The 10387-nt window shown below is 42.3% G+C and overlaps 1 protein-coding gene across 4 annotated transcripts in view; it reads right to left on the minus strand.

Annotated features, from left to right (window-relative positions):
- The window catches only part of LHFPL2 (LHFPL tetraspan subfamily member 2), a 203318-nt gene extending 193136 nt beyond the window's left edge, over window positions 1-10182 (minus strand). For all 4 annotated transcript variants that reach the window (XM_073584151.1, XM_073584148.1, XM_073584150.1 and 1 more), the window contains exon 1: window positions 9918-10182. The gene's annotated coding sequence lies outside the window, so the exon portion shown is untranslated. The remainder of the gene's footprint in view (window positions 1-9917) is intronic.
- Window positions 10183-10387: the final 205 nt, after the last annotated feature.

Below are 10387 nucleotides of genomic sequence, written 5' to 3' on the forward strand. Positions count from 1 at the left end.
GTCTCCTCCTCTGAGTGTTGTCTATCAAAACAATGTCCTGCAGCAGCATATCCACAGACATAGGGAGAAAAATGCCAAGCTGACCCATCACTGCCATCATTTGTACTCCAAATGAGTACGTTCTGATATCAATGCAGGTGAAGACAAAGAAATACTGTAGACTGAGATTAGATTTAGAAGCCAATTACATGTATTTTATTTTTACAGGACTGAAGACATATTCCCTAATAGTGATTTGCAAAGTTTCATAACTTTCCATGCTAGACAAAATAATAAGAAAAAAAATAAAAAAAAGTTTAGTTACTCTTTAAGTAGGTGTAAATCTCTTCTCCTGTATTGTAAAATGCACACAGGGCAAGTCATTTACCAATAGCAGGAGCAATGCATAATGGGAAGGGAAAGGAAGCTTCAGCACCTATAGTTCTGGTAGAATGCTAATGCACTAAAATGGGATATTGTCTGAAGTAGACTTGTTACACTCTAAGAATGCAATTTTCTCTGTTTGTGTGCACAGAGCTGATACAATGGCACACAGAGACTGGAGCCACAGGCACATATGGTGCCTCTTTAAAACAACATGCCTGATTCTTTGTGATGCCGTCACAAGAGGTGCCTGGCTATTCACTTTCCTCCCAACGAAATAAACAAGCACAACGTGGGAGGTCGGCCGACAGCTGTCTCATGTGTATGACCAGCTTACGTTTTTGTCATATGATACTTAGCCTTCAGTCAATACCACCAGCTTATCCGTATCTCCGGGATCTGCTGACAGAATCTAGCAGACATTTCCCAGCTGCCGGACTGTTAGCGGTTCATTCTACTGGGGGTCTCATCAGTATCTTTTTAGTACAATCTCTTCAAAATCTTCATCACGGTCCTGAATTGCTAATACCACAAATTTTCTGGAGCAAAGTATATAAAAGCCGTTCACCATTATCATCATCAAAAGTCCTAGCAGATCACTGAGCGAGCAGACCGTAAGGAGAAGGGTTAACAGGCCAAATAATAATCAATGCCCACACAACTTCAGCATCAATGTCTTTCAAAGCAGCTAACATTACAAAACTGGAAAACCCTTTCATCATTTCAGCAATTATTTCCATAAATTATTCCTGATGACATACACATTTCCAGAGTCGTCACGAACTTCCACCAAGGAACGCTTAAAATAAGCTAAGGCACTCGCATGTGAAGAGTGGGGTCCTCCGTGGGGACCCTACCTCCAGCCGCCCGCATGCAGAGAGCAACCAAAGACCTAAAAGAGAGCTGGTTAATGTTTAAAGTGGTTATCCACTTCAGGACAACACATGCTTAAAGGGGTCTTGAACTAAATGTTTGGCCCGATAAAATAAAAAAGCCTATACTTACCTCCCGTGCTGGCACCGTTCAGTCAGATCAGTTCCAGCCCAGACTTCCTTTTCATGTGTAACGGTGGGGACAGTAACGGCAGTGCCGATGGGGCACCGGGGTCGCGTGTCACAACAACCGCACAAGAGTCCTGGGACCGTGAGCGCCGACATCCCTGGAGCAGCGCCAGCACAGAAGAATATAGGCTTTTTTATTTTATTGGTCCCAAACATTTAGATGAAGAAGGGGTGGTCCTAGTAGTGGACAACACCTAGTAGTGGACAATTCAGTGCCCCATATAAAATGAAAACAGTGGATGCTCACCTCCTTCAGTGGAGTCATTCCAGCGAAGTCGGCATCGCTATTCACAGTGGGTGACGTGAAATTGTTAAGGTGCCATTTACATGGACCTACCGGCAGCACGATACAACTGATCAGTAAACTTTTACCAATTGGTAGTTGTTTAAATGCCCATATACATAGGCAGACCAAAGTAAAATGGACACTATCCAAATCGCTCAGAGCTTATGGGCTGCTATAGTTCTTGGCAAAGAGAGTTCTGTTTACACAGGACTATTTTCCTTCGAGAATGATTAAGCTTTTGTGCCGAGCAAAAGATAATTTCATCCAAAAAAACAATTGCCGACATCTCCAGACAGGCAGTGCAGGAGAGGGGTAGTACAGCAGAGGTGACAGTGCTACGAAAAGAGGAGAGCTGGTAGAAAGGATTGTAATATGATACAGCTAAACTCAACTGCACTGCACCAGCCACACAATGACTTCTGGAAGCTCATCTGAAAGGTGTTCCTTTTCTGTAGTTTACACCCAGAACTTTCTAAGGCCACATTCACATGTCCAGTAATGATCCATTAGAACCAATCCAGCAGAAATTAGTTAGTAAAAAAGTTGTGTTAACACAACTTTTTAGTTCGTTATTCACTAACTGACCTCTACCAGATCCATTTTTTTTTTTTGCAATGGAGTCAATGGGCAACGTATACATTAATGCGGCATCCGTTGTTGTCTATTTCTAACGGATGCAGCAGAGATCGGTTAATGAATAAGGCATTAAAGTTGTGACAGCACAACTTTTTTTCCAGTGGATTTCTGCTGGATCCGTTCTAACGGATCATTACTGGGACATGTGAACATAGCCTAATCATGCAGGATGTTAGACCAGCAGACCAAAGCTGTCTGTCATACATCTCACCCACTGAAATACTTGCTATAATCTACAGTGGGGTGTGTTCTTTTTTTCTATGATTGGGTAACATCATACAGGAGGAAGAAGCACACATCTCCAGTGAGAACTCTATGATAACCCCTGGGACTTATGAAAATTAACTCATTAGGTGCCATATACTTTGATTGCGGATAGTTCTGCAACAGGGAAAATAGTTCCGCAAAGGGGAAATTTTTTAAAAAAAGTTTTATTCTACTCGGCAAACACTATTACATCATGTGTCCAGTTCAACAGCAAAGATTTGGCAAAAGGTCCTCGTCAATTGAATATTGCCAATGGGCCTCCGAGCTTTTTGCAGGTTTACCCACAAAACAGTGTGGCTAGTTAAGATCAACAAATCAATTAAACAACTTTTAGCGACTAATTTGCACACCACATTTCTTGGCCGTCTGGGGACACTAATTGGAACCGTAATCTTTGGGCAACATCTCTGCAATAAGTTCTTAAAGAGGATGGACAGACATCGTGATCTGAGGGACTTTAATAAGGGCCAAACTATGACCGTTGAATAACTGTGTGAAGGCATGTCAAAAACTGCAGGTGAGGTGTTGCCAGTATACAGTGGTTAGTATCTACCAAAAGTGATCCAAGAACAACCAATGAATTGCCAACAGGGAGCAAAGGCTAGCAAATTTAGACCAATCTCATAGAAGAGCTTATTAGCAAAAGGAGAATTTTGTATGGAGGTTCCGCTTGAACCCCACTAAAAATGTGATTCAACAGGCAGCAAACTGCGAGGACACAAATAGAATCCAAATGAACTCAAATTGTGTTTTTCGCAGGGCTGTGGAGTCGGTAAGCCAAACCTGCGACTCAGACTCCTCAATTTCCCTTACACCGACTCCAACTCCAACATATATTGCTTATATTTAAGTGAAAAATTTATTGTAGTACAATGTGAACATCAGACATTTAATCATTTTTATGATACAATAATCAAGATATTTAGGTAGAACATAATATATATTTATTGGAATACAACTTTAGAACACAAAAAACTAATAAATTGTAAATATGTAACACACTATGTAATATCAATTATATATATATATATATATATATATATATATATATACACTCACTGGCCACTTTATTAGGTACACCATGCTAGTAAGGGGTTGGACCCCCTTTTGCCTTCAGAACTGCCTCAATTCTTCGTGGCAGAGATTCAACAAGGTGCTGGAAGCATTCCTCAGAGATTTTGGACCATATTGACATGATGGCATCACACAGTTGGCGCAGATTTGTCGGCTGCACATCCCTGATGCGAATCTCCCGTTCCACCTCATCCCAAAGATGCTCTATTGGATTGAGATCTGGTGACTGAGGAGGCCATTTGAGTACAGTGAACTCATTGTCATGTTCAAGAAACCAATCTGAGATGATTCGAGCTTTATGACATGGCGCATTATCCTGCTGAAAGTAGCCATCAGATGTTGGGTACATTGTGGTCATAAAGGGATGGACATGGTCAGCAACAATACTCAGGTAGGCTGTGGCGTTGCAACGATGCTCAATTGGTACCAAGGGGCCCAAAGAGTGCCAAGAAAAAATTCCCCACACCATGACACCACCACCACCAGCCTGAACCGTTGATACAAGGCAGGATGGATCCATGCTTTCATGTTGTTTACGCCAAATTCTGACCCTACCATCCGAATGTCGCAGCAGAAATCGAGACTCATCAGACCAGGCAACGTTTTTCCAATCTTCTACTGTCCAATTTCGATGAGCTTGTGCAAATTGTAGCCTCAGTTTCCTGTTCTTAGCTGAGAGGAGTGGTACCCAGTGTGGTCTTCTGCTGCTGTAGCCCATCTGCCTCAAAGTTCGACGCACTGTGCGTTCAGAGATGCTCTTCTGCCTACCTTGGTTGTAACGGGTGGCAATTTGAGTCACTGTTGCCTTTCTATCAGCTCGAATCAGTCTGCCCATTCTCCTCTGACCTCTGGCATCAACAAGGCATTTCCGGCCACAGAACTGCCGCTCACTGGTTTTTTTTTCTTTTTCGGACCATTCTCTGTAAACCCTAGAGATGGTTGTGCGTGAAAATCCCAGTAGATCAGCAGTTTCTGAATTTCTCAGACCAGCCCTTCTGGCACCAACAATCATGCCACGTTCAAAGGCACTCAAATCACCTTTCTTCCCCATACTGATGCTCGGTTTGAACTGCAGGAGATTGTCTTGACCATGTCTACATGCCTAAATGCACTGAGTTGCCGCCATGTGATTGGCTGATTAGAAATTAAGTCTTAACACACAGTTGGACAGGTGTACCTAATAAAGTGGCCAGTGAGTGTGTATATATATATATATATATATATATATATATATATATATATATATATATATATATATATATATATATATATATATATATATACACACACACATACACACACACAAACATACACACAGTATATATATAACTATGTAATAAACTATGTAAGTGGCAAAAAACAGTTTTCAACAAAAACATACTAAATAATATTTGTGCAGTCTATGAATTTTTTCTAAGAAATAGAATTGCCTCCATCAGATCCTCCTTCATAGATGACCTAAAATCTGACCTAATAATATTAAAGCCAGAGAACAACCTCTCTACACTAACTTGGGTTGGAGGCAAAGCCGTAACCACATGGGCAACATCTCTAACAATTTCCGGGTATAAAGGAATTGTCTCATGCACAGTCAGTTTTGATGAACGGTTAAATTTTTCTTTTTCTTTGAGAGCAAGTGAAACATTTTGCTGAAATATGGTCAATCTGCTTGCTATAGGAGATGGAGTGAAATCTTTTTCCTTGCAGCAACGCTTTGCCTGCTCCATGTCATCCAAATACTTGTCAAAGTCAAACTCCTCATCTGATGAGGACGAAGATATGGCAGCAGTAGCACTGTCAGGACCCAAGTCCTCTTGCGCCTGGCAGTCCTCCTGTAGGCCACTCATCCTAACTGCTACCTCAGTCAGAGCTTCTTTTCCTTTAGTAAGCTGTTGATCATCAAGAAATATACGATGACTTGGGTCCACAAACAGCTGCCAGAAAAATTTTATTTTCCAATAGCTGTGTCTCTCTCCGTTTCATTTAAGCAGAAATGCCATCTGCGATTAAACCTCCTCTTTGGGACAGGCAAAATAGCAAGTTCTTCTACTCCCTTATGAAAATGCCAGGAGTTAAATCCTCAGCTTGTAATTTTTTAGTCACGGTAAATATGTGATTAAGCAATTCCTTCAATTCAGCCATCTGTGTCCATTGACCTTCATTTAGGGTTACCTGAGGGTTCGCCATATCTATAAGAAACAGTTTTAGCCAGGATCAAAACTAGGGGGGGCAGAATCTCATACTGCACACCTCAGCTGCTGCAGAACCTTATATTGCACATCCCTACACTAATAAAATAAAGCCTGCACCTTAAGATGTGGTGAATGCAGTCTATTTATTCCAACTATCAATTGATGTTGATGTGTTACTGAAGATGAGCAATGCCTGTCCTGGGCGTCCTTTTGGGCAGCTATGAGGTGTACCTGACTGGTGCTAAAAAAAAAAAAAAAAAAAAAAAAAAAAAAAAAAAGAGGAGTGTTAATCTGTGCGCTACCTGGCTTTCATTCTTTTTAGTACAGATAAGATATGGATAGACAGATATGGATAAATGGATATATAGATAGAGCAGATTTCTAATCTGCTTTTGCTACTGAAAACATTATCTATGAGCTCAAAAACCTTTCAGGTGATGCGGTTTTTAAAAAGCTGATCTGCTTTTGCAGCTGAAAACCGCAGCAAAAACGCTGTGTGTGAATGTAGCCTTAGATCAGGAATAGAACAGCCATATATAGGACATTTCATAACTTTCCCAAATTCCTATGAAAAAATATTCAGCACATTCTGCATTGAACTACTGTACCCAATTTATTATATATTTTAGGAGTCGGACCATTTTATACCGACTCCGACTCCACAGCCCTGGTTTTTCGTTCTGTTGGTGTACGTCAGACGGGTACAAAAATGTCTGCTACATTATTGCGCCCGTCCGAAAACCGCGGCCATTTAAACTCCTTTCGTATCATTACAGTCTTTGGCAACTTCAGGGTTCATCTGGATCTTGTTTGGGTCAAACTTCCAAAGAATGCAAAAATACAGTGTGAACGGGGCCTTGAATAATACCGAACATTTGCAAAAAGTTTAATTTCTTTGGCCCGGTAATTCCCTGCAGACTGGTTGGGATCCAGTGTGATTTTGCAGAAGATCGTCGAGAAGCGTGCAGTTGTCTTTTGAGCCAATCAGTACTCCTCTCGGTGCACGTTCGTGCCTTCTGAGCTCCGTACTTCTCACCTGTGTTTTGAGCAATCAGTGGTCGTCTCTCCCTCCAAACTGTAGAGAATTAACTGACCAAAAAGAATATAGACCGTTTTGCAAAAGTTTAGTTCCTCATTAAAAAATAAAAAGCTCATTCTGAATGATCGGAAACCATCAGAACACACAGTGCCCTTTTCGTGTAGCCACAGACTGGTCATACTGGTTTATGCTGCACATTGACTAAAGAGCGCACTATGGGCATGTGATCAACGGAAGAAGGTGGTCTGGTATGAATGATGTGGATGGCTGGCTACATGCAGGGGGGCTTATCTGGGGAAAAGATGGCACCAGGATTCATTACAGAAAAGAAAAAAATACAAGCCGGAGGAGGCAATGTGCTCCTGACATTCAGGTGGAGGATACTGTGAAATGAACACCTACCTAATCATTGCTGTACTCCTTCATGGTAAATGTACTCCCTAATGGCAGTGCCTGCTTCAGCAAAATAAATTGATATATCTGTGGGAAATGCTGGGAAAACAAGGCTGATCAATGGAGGCCCGTACCACACAACTGTCTGCTGCTGACATCTTGGTGCAAAATACCACAAGGCACTGTGAAAGGTCTTGTGGAGTTCATGCTTCAAAAGGGTCAGAGTGCTCCTGATGGCACACAAAGGGGTCTCCATAACAGAGACACAACAACTTCACGTGAGCCCCGGGACTGCGCATGCGACACCGATGGAACAGCGCCGCCACAGGAGCTGAGCATAATTATTTTTATTTTAACTCTGGGGCAAACATTCAGATTGAGAAAGGGTTGTCCTAATAGTAGACCACCCCTCTAAGTATTTTCGGCTTTAAGGTAGGTACATTCGTGGCCATAGATGGGATACTGATTGAACCACCAAAATGGCCATCACAATAAATATTGATTTACAACTATCCGATAGATCACAATCCACCCAGGGTAGCCAACTTGCATTTTTTTTCTGGACACCCTAACAAAACATCATGTAAAGACAATATTACAGATACCTTGAAATTTTTTTATTTTTTTTTATACGGACAGGGCAAAAAAGTGCCCCATTTTTACAGACTGTCTTGGAACTTCTCGACGGTTGGCAACCCAGCATCAGTCCATGAAATGTCCCAGAAATTTAGGTCTGGATGGACTTAAACTGATCATAGAAGATCACGTATCGGCTGCAGACATGATATGTCTTAGTAATGATTGTAGTTATGGCCACATTTTGCGAAAATTGTTACACAAACTCCTTGTAAGCGTATGCCAATGGAATAGACACTATAGTTACCGTATTTTTCGTACTATAAGACGCACTTTTTTTGCTCCAAAATTTTGTTTGTTGCGTCCGGGTGCCAGCCGTGTTTTTTATGAATAGCACTCATACCTGTAATAGTGAATGGGGCTGATTTCACTTTTTTTTGGGGGGAGAGGGACTAAGCATAGCGCACACTCATGCTACATGGGTCTTTATAGAGTAAAAGAAACACCGAATTCAGTAAGAAGAGCACACCACCTAATTAATTTGGTCTTTTTTCTGAGTGCCATGCGTCAAGCCAGAAATGCTACTCCAGTCTGAGTAGCATTTCTGGCCTAAAAAAGTTATTTTTCGTAATTGTATGGACAGGCGTCCCAAGAAAGGGAAGAGCTCATCCGAACTGGCTTAAAATGCCCAAAATCACAGTTTTTCAGTAACAAAAAAAAAAAAAAAAAAGTGCAACTATTCAAAGCTTTTACACTGGCTTCGTGGTATAAAAGTTTTGATGAATCAGCCGAAGTGTGTTTATCTTCTCTACAGCCAAGATAACATTTACACGACTACAAGAGTTACCAAGTTTGTATACTTAAAGAAAAAAAATAAATAATAGTATTTATTACTCAGACTATAAATTGAAAACATTTATTCCCAATATTCACAATTGCCACAAAAATCAGGGAACAACGGGGGGATAACTCCCAGCGGATCAGATCTGCTGGTCTCAGTAGTCAGTCCCCTATACTGTCAGCCCGCATGGCCGTCTGATCTCTGTAACAGTCTGTCATTGCTAGTCTGTCTTCTGTAATCTATATTCGTATTCCGCATGTAACCCCCTTCTCACATACAAAACGATTAAAGCAATAGTGGGCTAAAAAATAAATAATATGTGCTCATCTAAAAGCAATGATGGAAGGGGTCAGCGGCAAGACCGTATTGCCCCCCACATGGGGATATGTCACAGTATACAGACATTACTCCTCTTCAGTCACTGATGCCTCCGCTGTCAGTAAAGGACCATAAGAGGGCACTCTACTGCCTTTGCTGGACATATAGAAAACTGCAGCTGGAAGAGAAAGGCAGTCCCTCTCTAGATTGCACTTTTATTGCCTTTTTTCCTAGAAGATACAGAAGTAGAGCAGCCAAGTGCGGACAAGCCACACGGCGCCGTCCATTCATACACACGCTTGGCCAGCTCTAGACTTAATTTTTCTTAATACCAGATGAGATAGAAGGTGTTACATTTTGACTTATTCTGAATAAAAAAAAACCAACAACAAAAAAAAAAAAAACAGCTGCAGAACAAAAAACAAAACTAGATTTAAAGCGTAACCTATCATTGTCCCAAATTATGATGGGTCATGCATTAACCAGGCTTGGCATGAAGGGTTAACAGTTTTGTAGATCAGGAGGTAACCAGCCCCCCCAAAAAAGAGGATTCAAGATAACTGCCCACCTAGTGGGGGGAAATCCATCAGACCTGGTCACAGATCAGAAAAATGAAGGAAGAGGGGGGGCACACTGCACATATACGACCCTGAAAATAGGGAAGGGTCAGCATGAGAGCCCCCCCATCACATCACCTGCCCATACACTGTGCCAACCTGATTAACCCTTCATGCATGCAGCTGGTGGGGCTGCAGGGGTTAATTAGAAGCCCTCTGTGGAGAAATGCAGCGGTGAGGGCTGGAGCCGCGCATCCATTCATCAGCAAGGGAAAGTTTCATTCACCAGACACACTGCAAGGGAATGAACTCACCCAAGGAAAGGCAGCGCCGGAGAAGTAGTGCACGGCTGCCCCCGTTATTCGGCTCCTGCTCGGTGCGCCCTCCCCCACTCTCACTAAACGTGCACTGTGGAGCGAGCGCACCCGGTGCAGCGGCGGCGGCGGCAGCCTCAGTCTCCAGGTTGTCCCCGCCCCGTGACGTCACGGCTCCGCCCCCTCCAGACTCCCAGTCAGACAGTCCCTGGTGGTTTGGGGACAGGGCTGCCCGGGTTTCCCGGCCGCAGTGCTGCAGTGTGGTGATTTCCTCCGCCAGCACAATGCACACACTGTCTGCTCTGCTGATACGTCCCGGGACTGTCTGTCAGGATTAATGCACGAAAAACAAACATTTCACTTATTTCTTTTGCGTCTTCAAAAAAAATATTAATTATAAAGGATTTAAGAGTTTTTCAAGCAATAAAACACTTCAGGAAACGCCTGTTGTTGGGGAGTTTTATTTTCCT

The sequence above is a fragment of the Dendrobates tinctorius genome, unplaced genomic scaffold (assembly GCF_039654945.1).
Source record: "Dendrobates tinctorius isolate UK_male_01 unplaced genomic scaffold, ASM3965494v1 ptg000083l, whole genome shotgun sequence".
Taxonomy (NCBI): Eukaryota; Metazoa; Chordata; class Amphibia; order Anura; family Dendrobatidae; genus Dendrobates; species Dendrobates tinctorius.